Raw genomic sequence first — 12123 nt, forward strand, 5'->3', positions numbered from 1 at the left:
GAACGCTTTAACATTAACTGTCTTATAATCAAATAGCATTATGCCGATTGGTTATACAAAAAATTGGATGAAATTGATTTGTTTTGCAATATTTAGCACAAATATTGAGTTACTGTATTAAGACTGAAACCACAGATTCACAAACAAATAGGACATACAAAGTTGTAGCAAATCTACACATAGTCCCGACATTGTCAGAGAAAGTAAATATGAACTTATGGTCTTTGACCAGGTATAGGTTCACTAGCTCGTGCCTCATTTTGATCATCTTGGTCTCTCATTGGACGGCGAAGAGCATGAATGTCCTCCCATTCAGTTATTATTTTTTTCTGGCTATTTTCTGTTCTTTTAGCAAAGATTTTTCCATCAGCAGTCCAGTAGGCAATTATGTTACCATCATATTTCATCTGGGCTAATGATTGTACCAATGTGGTTCGAAATTTGGTCAAATTTTCCGTGATAAATGTACCATTTTCATTATATTTTAGTAGTTTTTTATTCGAATAGACCAGATGCTTTTTCCGGTACGAAACAAATCTAGCGATAATTTGCGATTTGCCATTTCGTGCCTTCCCTATTACATGGGTCCTACCAATATCATTGATGTTGATGTCAAGATTCATTTTGTTTTGGCAGATATCAAGTATCAGATGGTCAGTGTTCACTGGGTGTTTGATTTTACCTTGTTCATCAATAGGGACTGGAAAATTATGGAATCTGACGCTGGTTCGTCTGGAGTATTGCTCCTGATTTTCAAGTCGAGTCTCGAGATCTTTTATTGCATTACATTGTGCATCGAGCTCCTTGTCCTGTTCCTTGATTTGATCAATACGATCTTTGCAACACTTTTCTAGGCGGTTTACTTGTATGAACAGTTTACAAATATTTTGATAGTTATTTGCAATTTCTTTTTCTTGACTGATTATTTTTTCAGACATGGGTTTTATTTGTTCCTCGACACAATTTTTTACTTCTGCTTCAATAATTGGACTCAGAGCTTCACTTAGCTTTTGCGTCAGAACTGGTATAATGGTGTCTAGAACCTCAGGGCTGGACAGTGCTTCAAGAACTATGGTTGTGATGTCAATGTATAAGTATCTTCATATTTACAAGTCAAAATAACAGTGGTTGTCGTTTGTTTGTATGTGACGTATTTGTTTTTCATTCATTTTTTTTATATGAATTAGGTCGTTAGTCGTCTCATTTGAATCGTTTTACATTTGTCATTTCATTGCCTTTTATAGTGGACTATGTGGTATAAGCTTTGCTCATTGTTGAAGGCTGTACGGTAACTCAACTTGTTAATTTCTGGGTCATTTGGTCCCTTGTGGAGAGTTGTCTCATTGACAATGATACCACATCTTCTTTTTATAATCATGATAATGTACTTTGAATCTTCTTGTAACATATACAAAAGAAGATACGCATGTGTGATGTGAGTGCTCATTTGGAAACCCAATGTTGTTAAATAGTAAGTGTTTTATCAGAAATGGTAATGGAAGTGCTTAATTAGTGATAATCCAGGTTTCTTCAAATTTGGTCGAGGTGTCAAAAACAATTTTTGCGTTAATCAATGTATTTGCAAAAAATTAAGACAAATAGAGAGATAAGTTTTGTCATACAAATATTTTGAGAAATTATAAATAATTGTCGAGTTCTGTGCTTGTGTGAATTTGGAATAAATCAGTAAAATTTATTGTTACTTTTTTTTACTCTTCTTTTTTTATTCAGTAATTTTAATTTATAGAATGAATTGTAAAAAAACAAATTGATAGCTTTAAACACTGAAGCAGTTTTATTTGTGAAAATTAATGAATAAAAAAAAGAAGAGCAAAAATAAGAAACAATAAATTTTCAATTTTGTCAGGCATTTTGTAAAATGCCTAGAAAAATTGGTCATTATGTATAATGAATAAATCTTGCAGGCATTTTACAAAATGCTTAAATTTAGATAATGCCTGTAATATATATATGTATCTAATGAAAGATCAGGGGCGGATTTAGGCGGGGGCGTGGCGGGCGTGCGCCCCCCTAAAATTTGCAAAGCATGGGTTGTCCGCACGGAATAAGTATCCGAAGAGACGACGAAAGCTAGCCTTATGTCGTCGCATTCAATCTGTTTTAACATTACGGTTATATGTTTTTGGTGGACGACTTACCAATTGGTAATTGCGCCCTGGTAACTAAATTTGGAATTAGTCCATTATAGTAATATTTTACTTCAGAGATAATTCCATTTAATTAAAAATTAAATAAAATAAATATAAATTCTAGGCGACCCTTTTTGTTTACAGGTGGTGCGCCTTATTAACCTGTACTAGTTTAAACTTATTTTATTAAATTAAAATAGAAATAAAACATATAAAACAAATGAATGGTTTTTTTTTTAATCTTTTATAAGAGGTTAAGAAATTTGGTTTTTGAGACTTCGGGTTTTGCCCTATACTTTTACATCTATTTTTTAGCTAGAAGAAAAATGCTGTATGTTTTTTTTTTTTTTTTTTCCTTCTGTGGTTGTTAGTGTTATTGTTATAAATAACGTATTGTGTCACTTAATTATGTTTGTTTTAATTAAGATGGTCAGTTGCTTTGTCGTATTTCTTGAATACTATAAGTAGACTATGTTTGATCAGTTGCCCCAGCCAGTGGTCCCGTGAGAATCGTGTATACGCACTATCTCACGGAAGATACAAACCATGATAGTGTAGGTTAATTGCAACCTGGAACAAGGCATCGTCGTGTGCTCTGACTGATGATCAATTTTTATTTTAAAACAAAACGGGGCATTCTACTTCTATATTAATTACAAGGGTTCCAGTTTGAATTGTACTGGCTTTTTTTGTCATTTCAGTACAATCGATGTACTTTGCGCTGACTCCACTGTTTTCTAAGCTTCGTACATGTCAAACTGGATTTAACTTTAACTTAATTTCATGCCCTGTATGTCACGACGACCATGTCTGGGGGCGACCACTGGTTGGCACCGCTAATCTACATACGTGTCTACAAGTAATGCATACGACTTTTTAAATAATTTTGTTTGTTAGTTAAATTTTATATTTTTATATGTTAGTTGTTAGCCTTTAAATTGAAATCTGAGTTGAGTAATTCGGTTTGTTGGATTTTAAACTTAAATGCTAAGGGTACTATAGTAGTACTACCGTTATGCTTAAAATGTTTGCTATTTTATAAAGTCGTAAAGGCACTTATATATTAATACATCTTTTACCCTTTCTGTGTTCCTTTATTTCACAATTGAACTATTTAATTGACCTTGTAGTGTTGTTGTTTTATACAAACAATAAAAATGTGGGTGTGTTTGATTGGTGTTTGGTTACTAAATCACGTCCTTGTACCTGGGTGTGTATGTACTAGAATTATAGTGTTGTAACACGTGTTTGTGGTGTGGCATTGGTGTTATTGAAGAAGTTGGGTAAGTTTTGTGTTTACATGTTTACTTTATAACCTGTTATTTCTTCATATTCTTATTTCTTATTCTAGATATAGGATAGTTTTTTTTGTTTGTTTTTTAAAAATTTATTACGGATATTATACTTTCAATGAAAATGTTTAAATATATATATTTGTCAAGATTTCAAGATTTTATTTGAACACTCAGACACAGATACATGTGTAACATGAGGTCATACATAATAGCATTATATAAACATGACGAAGTAATTATGTGGTATCAATGACATAGTATAAAGATATAACAATAACATACAACATGGTTTTTTTTAACATTTTCAGAACATATTTGCAATGTTTTTGATAAATACAGAAAGACGTTTATACAGTTGTACATTACATATTGAAAGGAGACCTTCCATTTTTTTATAATTAGGGTTCACTGTGTAATAGCTTGGCAGAAACTTTTCCCTTAATACAACAATATTTTGATAAGTACACTTAAATAGCAAATGAAATTCATCACCAATATTACTCTTACACAAAGTACATATTCTATCATGCCTCGGGATATTTTGCCATCTGCCTGTTTCTATAGGCAGACGCAGATTTGAACACCTAAAGTGTGTGATCCAAAGCCTGGAATATTCGGGAAGTTTTAGCAGATATGTTTCTAAAGTAAAATCTTTTTTAAATATTGAGTAGAATTGACCCCGTGATGAATTTTCAATATTACTAAACCACTGTTGTACAAATTGATCACAAAGTATCTGTTTTAAGTACATTTTATCACAGTAGCCTGTTTGATTGGCAAAAATATATCCAATGCCAGTATCGTTTAATATTGCTTCTATACAATTTACCCATTTAAAGGTGTATTTAGATTTAGGCCTTAAACCAAGCATCAGTCTATACAATAAACTGCATAGTTTTGATTCATTATTTACAATTTTACACCAATATATAATCATTCTAATTTTCACCTTTATTTCAAGAGGAAATCTACCCAATTCTCCGTACACCATAAAATTAGGCGTAGTGTTTCTAACTTTCAGCGCCCTTTTGCAGAATTTCAAGTGAGTTTTTTCGATAATTTTCAGGTTTTCAAAGCCCCAAACTTCAGAACCATACAGTAAGATAGGTTCTATCATAGAATCAAAGAGTTTAAATTGTAGATCAATTGGTAAAGATTCATTCCGTATAATTTTGTAAATATAAAACAGTGCCTTTTGGGCTTGATCTACAAGTTTCTTTTTGGTATCAAAAAATGTACCATTATATTTAAAAATGACACCCAAATACGAATATGTATCAACAATTTCAAGTAAATCATTCTGCAGTGTAAATTTCAGATTTTGTTTAGTTTTCCTCTTGCTAAATACCATAACTTTGGTTTTCTTAACATTCACCTTCAATTTCCAGTTTTCACAGTACAACTGGAAAATATCTAAGGAATGTTGCAAGCCTTCTTTAGTTTCTGAAAAGATTACTGTATCATCAGCATACAGAATTACGAACAATTCAAAAAATATATGAAGTTCGTTTTCAAATTTTTCCTTTAAAAGTTCTAACGGAATACCATCTAAATTTCTAAAATATTGTTCCAAATCGTTCAAGAAAATAGAAAATAAAAAAGGAGACAAGTTTTCCCCTTGCCTAACACCAATCAGACATGGAAAAAATTCTGATTGTTCACCATTATATTGAACACAAGATTTAATACCTTGATACATATTAAAGATAACTTTGAAACATTTCCCCTTGATTTCACTAAGATGTAGTTTTTGCCATAATCCAGTTCTTAAAACAGTGTCAAAAGCTTTTCTAAAGTCAATAAATGTACAAAAAAGTTTTTTTCCAAATGAAAAATATAATTCTACAAGTGCATGTAACACAAAAATATTATCTGTTGTTGCATATCCTTTCCTAAAACCAGCTTGATTTTCTGATATAAGCGAAATTTCATTCGCAAAAAAAAAAAAAAAAAAAAAAAAAAAAAAAAAAAAAAAAATTTAGTCTAGTATTTATAATAGAAGTGAATAATTTTCCCAAACAGCTGATAAGAGTAATAGCTCTAAAATTATCAGGATCTGTAGGATTGCCTTTATTTTTGAACACAGGTTTAATAATGCCATTTGTCCAAGAGTCTGGAATAATTCCAGTATCTAATACAATATTAAATAATTTACAATACAATGACATAAAAAAAGGTGGTGAATTTTTCAAAAATTCATTAAGTATTTTATCAGAACCAGGTGCCTTGTTATTTTTTAAATTTTTCATGGCTTCCAAAACTTCCAGTTCAGTAATACTTCCATTCAATATTTCATCATAAATGGGGTTACTAGATATCTGATTAATGTCAAGATCGGGTGCATGTATATCATCTTCTTCACCCGCGTTTAAATCCTTAAAATAATCGTAAAATGTATTTATATCTATTGGTGGAGATTCTTTTTTAGTGTAAGACATTTTTTTTAGTGTTTTCCAAAATCCTTTTGTGTCATGCTTTGACAATGTTCTCAGCTCATTTGAACATTTGTCTTTATATTTGTGATAATTAACTTGTAGAATTTTTTTATATTCTCGAGCTGTGTCATTTAATACGGTTTTGTTTGCATCTGATTTTGCTTTATTGTATGTACTTTTGCTTTTATGAAATGCATCTCGTTTGATTCGACATTCTTTATTGAACCATGGTTTATTTTCATGGTCGGGGTTGTGTAGTTTCTTTTTTGATTTACCAAATACCGTCTCAGCCGTGTCTAAAAGTACACGACCTAGGTCATTTACTAGACCGTTAACACTTTCACTGGTGGCTGTGTCAATTTCAATACTATTCAAAATATCATTTAACTGTTGTAATGAGCTACCTGTATCGTTTGTCAACACCTGAGTGAAATCTTCTGTTTTTGTACTGTCCCACCTGATGTAAGTATTACTGTTTATTGTGTGGTTATGCGAATTGTTTAATGAATTGCTCGAGGGAAACGAAAATGAAAAATATAATCTATTGTGAACATCAGAAAACATAGGATTAAAATCAACAATACCGAAATCTGATGTTATATCAAACATACATGGAGACATAATTAAATAATCTACTAAACTTGCATCTTTACAAGTTGTACAACCAATATGTTTATCAGCAAATAATCTGCCATTACAAATATAAATACCACTTCTTTTACAAAGTTCTATTAACATATTACCATATTTATTTACTCTACCACGATCTTTACTACACCTCTCAAGAGGGATATCTTTATCTTTAAGATGAAGGTATGAAAAAATATTATCATCATTATCATAAAAATCATTGACATCTAAAATTTCTAATAAGTTTTCGTCAGGAATAATGTAATCTGAGACAGTAGAAGTTCTGGCGTTAAAATCACCAATTAATGCAATATTTTTTGTATCAGTTGAGTATTTAATTAATTCATCTTCAATTTCCAAAAACGACTCTTCAGAAGTATATCGTGTATTTTCGGGGGGTATATAAATACAACCTAGCAAAATGTTTTCTCGCAAGTTTGATAAATTCTTTGAAATTTCTACCCACTGAACAAATTCAGATTCAGAATTTATAAAATTTAAAAATTTCGACAGGTGTTTTCTATAAACAACAACAATACCACCTGATTTCTTTTTACATTTTTTTCTATGTTTTGCATAAAAAGTATAATCGTGTGGTAATTTCAAGTCATCTAGATCATCAGTTTTAGTTTCAGTAAATATAAGAATGTCATAACTCTTTATTAATGTAGCAAAATCTGGATTCAGTAATTTAGAATTAATACCACAAACGTTAAGATAGGTAAATTTTAAATTGTCAACTGTCCAATTTAAAGGTCCATGATTGTCTGATGTGTTGTCCTAACTGTAATTTCCTCTACCGTTGTGTATTGGATTAGGAGGCTCGTCACGGGATGGATTATAAGGTTGTCCGTCTACCATTATTTGGTCGTAAATTAAGGAAGCTTTTGTACCTCGGCGCTGGAGTTCTTTAAGTTTAGGGATCAATGCTTTACGGCGATTGCTAATTTCGGTTGGATACTGTTGGTTCACTGAGAATTGTGGTTTTGTTTTAAGTTTATTAGGCACAGATTTACGTACACGTTCGTGGTCACGGTAATTTGTAAATCTAGCGATAATATTGCGTGGTTTTCCATCACGGCGTTTTCTTAGTCTGTGCACGTTTTGAAATTGAATAGCATCTGCATTTGGGATTTCCAGTTCTTTTTCTATAAAGTTTTTAATCACTGCTTCTGTGTCTTCGTGATCATCATCAAGGGTCTGTTGAATTCCGCCAAAAATAAGGTTATACTTCATAGAGTGACTCTGAAGTTTTAAGAAATCTTCCCTGACATTGTTTGAATCAATTTCTATATCTTGTGTATAGTTTTCTACCACTCGCATTCTATCAGAAATTTCGTGATGATGTTTTTCTTCAGTTTTTAAAATTTCATCATGCATTTTCTGTGTCTCCTTAATTTCATCTATCTCTTGCCTCATCCCTGTTAAATTTTGATCTATTGCTCCGAAACGTTCATCTAATTTTTTGTCAAGTTGAGAGAAGCGGTTAGTAAATTCCAAATCAAACCTTTCAAATCTTTGATTCATCACATTTATTGACGAGAACAACATTTCCATAGTTATATGGGTACGTACACTATCACTTGAGACGGGAAATGGTTGGGATGCAAACGGAGGTTGTGGATTGTGATATGCAGGATATGTAATGTCTGTTGGTATACTTGTACATTCAAACGTCTGGTTCATAGGATTATGTTGATATTGTGGTGGAATGGGCACACTTCTGTTAGATAAATTATGAGGTGTGCTAGTATGCAGAGTGTCTGACATGAGCTTGGTTCAGTACTTGTGAAAAACTTTGTTGTTTTTGTTGAAAGGGCGACGCCATATTTGATTTTGTTTTGTTTGGAGGTGTAAAACCTGTTTGGCTACCAGTGCTCCTTGTTCTCTTTTGCCCCATTTAGATCAAGATGCATATTAAATGTTCAGTATATATCACTTTCGAAAACAAAATTCGTTTCAAATTCATGTTTTTCAATCAATTCAGTCGAAATTTTGCGGGAGCTCTTGCATACAGACCTACTCACTCCGCCATGTTGTTAGTTGTCTTTGCATTTCATAGCTTACTTGGACTGCCATTTGTAGAAAATTATCTGAACTTATGTATCCCTACCTAGTTCTGTTGTTTTTTTTTGTTTTTTTTTTCTTTTATTCTTTTCAGAGTTTAATTGCAATTTACGCATTGTTTTATTCAAATGTCATATGTTTATATGTCCCCTTTTGTGGCATGAATAAAATTAATAATGGGTAGGACTGATTGTGCTTTTTCACTAAGCAGACTTTGCATCGAAAAATTTGTAACTCCTTGTGCTATTAACTCTTCAGTGGAACATAACATTTCTGTTATCGCTATATGTAGTGCACTCTAGCAGAAAGTGTTTTGCTGTTTCTGGTGCTCTACCGCAATTTTCGCACATTTCAGAATTTTTAACTCCTATTTTGAATAGATGTTTATTTAGTTTAGCATATCCAGTTCTAAGTCTGTACATAATAGTTTCTTTGCGCCTTATCATTTTTGGTAAGGACACCTTAAATGATATTTTTTCCTTTATTTCATACAAGTGTCTACCCTTTTTGTTGGAATCCCAGCTAGTTTGCCACATAGTTTTAAGTATATTTGTACATAAAGTTTTAATATCTTCTTTATATAGTGGGGTATTTGCGTATATAATTTCATAATTCAAAGCATGTTTTGCTTGCATATCAGCTAACTCATTTCCCCAGATACCTACATGGCTAGGAATCCATTCGAGCACGACATTTATACCTGCTTTTAGTAGCGTTGTTATACTATAGTAAATATCATAAATAATTAAGTTATTGACCTTTGATAGAGGTCCCTGTATTGCCTGTAAAGCTGATAATGAATCAACGAATATTACAACATTTAATGGTAGGACATCTTGTATCCAATTGAGTGCAAGGAATATTGCCGTAAGTTCACATGTAAATACTGATAAATTGTTATGCAGTCTATACCCTTTTTTTATTTTGAATTCTGGTATTACATAAGCACAGCTACTTTTTCCACTATCTGGTTCTTTGGATCCGTCAGTATATATTTTTATATAATTTTTATAATTAGTATCAATGAGGATATCGCCCTCGCTTTTGATAAGATGTGGGAGGTCCTTTTTTGTTATAATATTGTGTAACTGGGTGCTAACATTGGGTTTAAGTAAGTGCCACGGGGGCTGTGGGCATTCACTCTGTTCATATATAACTTTTGTATCAATATTGAATGTTTGTATAACATCTTGTGCTATGCAGTAGAATGGTTTTTGCTTCGTTTTAATACGGTTTTGATAGTATTGATAATCAAAATCGTTTTGTAGACTAATTTTAGCTGGATGGAGATCATCATAACTCATAATATTTAAATATGCTTTTGTAATTAAAGATTTTCTTCTGTCCTCGTAGGGAGGGTCACCCATTTCGGCCTGTAAACGTGCAAGTGAGGCCCCTTTAATGACACCTGTACAAGTACGCAAGGCCTGCGTTTGTAAACTATCTAGGATCTTTTTTGTCGAGTATGATGCGGTATTATAAATTTGACATCCATAATCTATTTTGGATCTTATTAACGCTACATATATATTTCGTAGTGTGTGGCTGTTAGCGCCCCATTTGGTCCCAGATATTACCCTCATACAGTTCAACACTTTGGTGCATCTAGTGTAGGATTAAATAGTGTCCCCCATGAAATGATGTCCCATGGACAAAATTTCACAGATAAGAACTATGAAATTGGTCCAGGACATAATTTTATTATAAAATATTGTCCACTTCTATGTAAAAGTGTCCCTTGACAAGAGATTCTATTGTGACCTTCTTTGGACATCTTCTCATAGTGAAATCATGTCCATATTGCATAACAGTCTTGTCTAATACCAAAAAAAAAAATTTACAAAAAATAATAAGACTAAATTGACATTTGTTTTTAAATATATTAGGAATCTATGAATTGTTTTAACATCTTTGAATTGTCCTTTTTAACAAGATCAATAATGTCATGAATAATATTCATAAATGCTTGATTGCTGTTTCTTCTTGCACATACCTTTCGGTCTTGTTTCAATTTGTCCTTATGAATTTCAAGTTTTAATGTTTTCTCTTGTGTTTTTTTTTTGTCAATATGTATATAATACATTTCATTGTTTTTAATTTGAAACTGCTTTGCCTTCCTTCTAAATGATCTCCTATCATTATTTTCAATTTTTTTAGGGTATTGACCATCACACACATAATCATACAGCTAGCTAGCTGTTCAAAATTATCACTTTCCATCTTTGTTGTCATCTGTGTTGTCTTTATTTAAATTTCAATTATGATTTAACTAATTGATTAAAACATTTCAATGATTTCTAAATTATTTCCCTTCTTTAGGGACAGAAAAAAATAGCTACACTATGAAATATTGTCCTTTGTGACATATTTTTATAAAACATCCATGAAATTATGTGCAAGTACTAGGGACAATTTTTCACTAAGGGAGACACTATTTTATAGTTTACAAATGTGATATTCTGTCCCATGAACAAAATTTCACAGACGAACTGTGAAATAATGTTCTAGAGGACACAATTTCATGGGACACTTTTTTGGCTTACACTTGTATGTATGTACTGAATGTGTTTATTCCAAGTTAATTTGCAATCAAATATAATCCCTAAAAATTTAACTTCTTTAACTATTTGCAATATATTGTTTCCAAATTTAAATTTGATATCAGGAATATTCTTTTTTCTATTAAATATAATACACACGGTTTTATTGGTGGATAAATTGTTTTAACATTCAAACAAGTCTTACTTTATAAAACAGTATTTTAACAGAATTATGTAACGTGATTACTAATCATCTGACCTACATGTATTGTTTATTTTTAAAAGTTCTATAAACGTGTTACACTTCAAAGGAAGGGACGCCGTACTGCGTTTGATGACAAATATCATAGGCTTTCAGCAGTTAGAATAAAATAATTGTGACAAGATAGTTGCAGTTTTAATAAACAATTTCTTTGATAATCGAAGTTCAAAAACATCCCCACATCACTTTCCCACGAAGAAGGTGGAAGTGCCCTACCCGCTATTTTGGTTATTTCATCATGGCACGACCAAGAAAGCAGTCTAAGTTAGATTCTTTCTTAAGGAAAGATAAAGAATTAGATAATGGTTCATGCGAGAGGTTAGTTTAATAATTTGACTCATTATTTTAATATATCTCTGTGACATTATATGATTCTCACTTGCAACATATAAATTTTGCCGAAGCATGCATAAACGGTCAAGAACCAAACCCGTAGGTACTACAGTATTACACCCAAGTAAATACGCACATTTTTTAAGGATCTCATTTAAATGTTAGTGGTTAGCGGCCAATTTTTTTTTTACAGTATGTAAAAAGTTTAGTACGACCTCCGAAAATAGAACAAAAATAAAAACACGTATTATGAATTGACAAATAAATTGAACCAGTAATAATTTTCGTTTTCAAAATCTTACATTGACGGTCAGATGAGCTATCATCTTTGCTTCGTTCACTTTGCGTCTGTCCGTCAGTCTGTCTATCTGTCGACTCTACACATTTCCTTCGTCTGAACCAAGTTTGACC

The 12123-nt window shown here is 31.8% G+C and overlaps 1 protein-coding gene across 2 annotated transcripts in view; it reads left to right on the forward strand.

The window, feature by feature from the left end:
• The first annotated feature begins 3317 nt into the window (after window positions 1–3317).
• The window catches only part of LOC134688545 (uncharacterized), a 56757-nt gene continuing 47951 nt past the window's right edge, over window positions 3318–12123 (forward strand). The window contains exons 1-2 of one of the 2 annotated variants that reach the window (XM_063549338.1): window positions 3330–3433; window positions 9345–9444. The gene's annotated coding sequence lies outside the window, so the exon portion shown is untranslated. Of the gene's footprint in view, window positions 3434–9344; window positions 9445–12123 lie in introns of both variants that reach the window. The other variant, XM_063549340.1, reaches the window with a different exon arrangement.

The sequence above is a fragment of the Mytilus trossulus genome, chromosome 10 (assembly GCF_036588685.1).
Source record: "Mytilus trossulus isolate FHL-02 chromosome 10, PNRI_Mtr1.1.1.hap1, whole genome shotgun sequence".
In the NCBI taxonomy this organism is placed as follows: Eukaryota; Metazoa; Mollusca; class Bivalvia; order Mytilida; family Mytilidae; genus Mytilus; species Mytilus trossulus.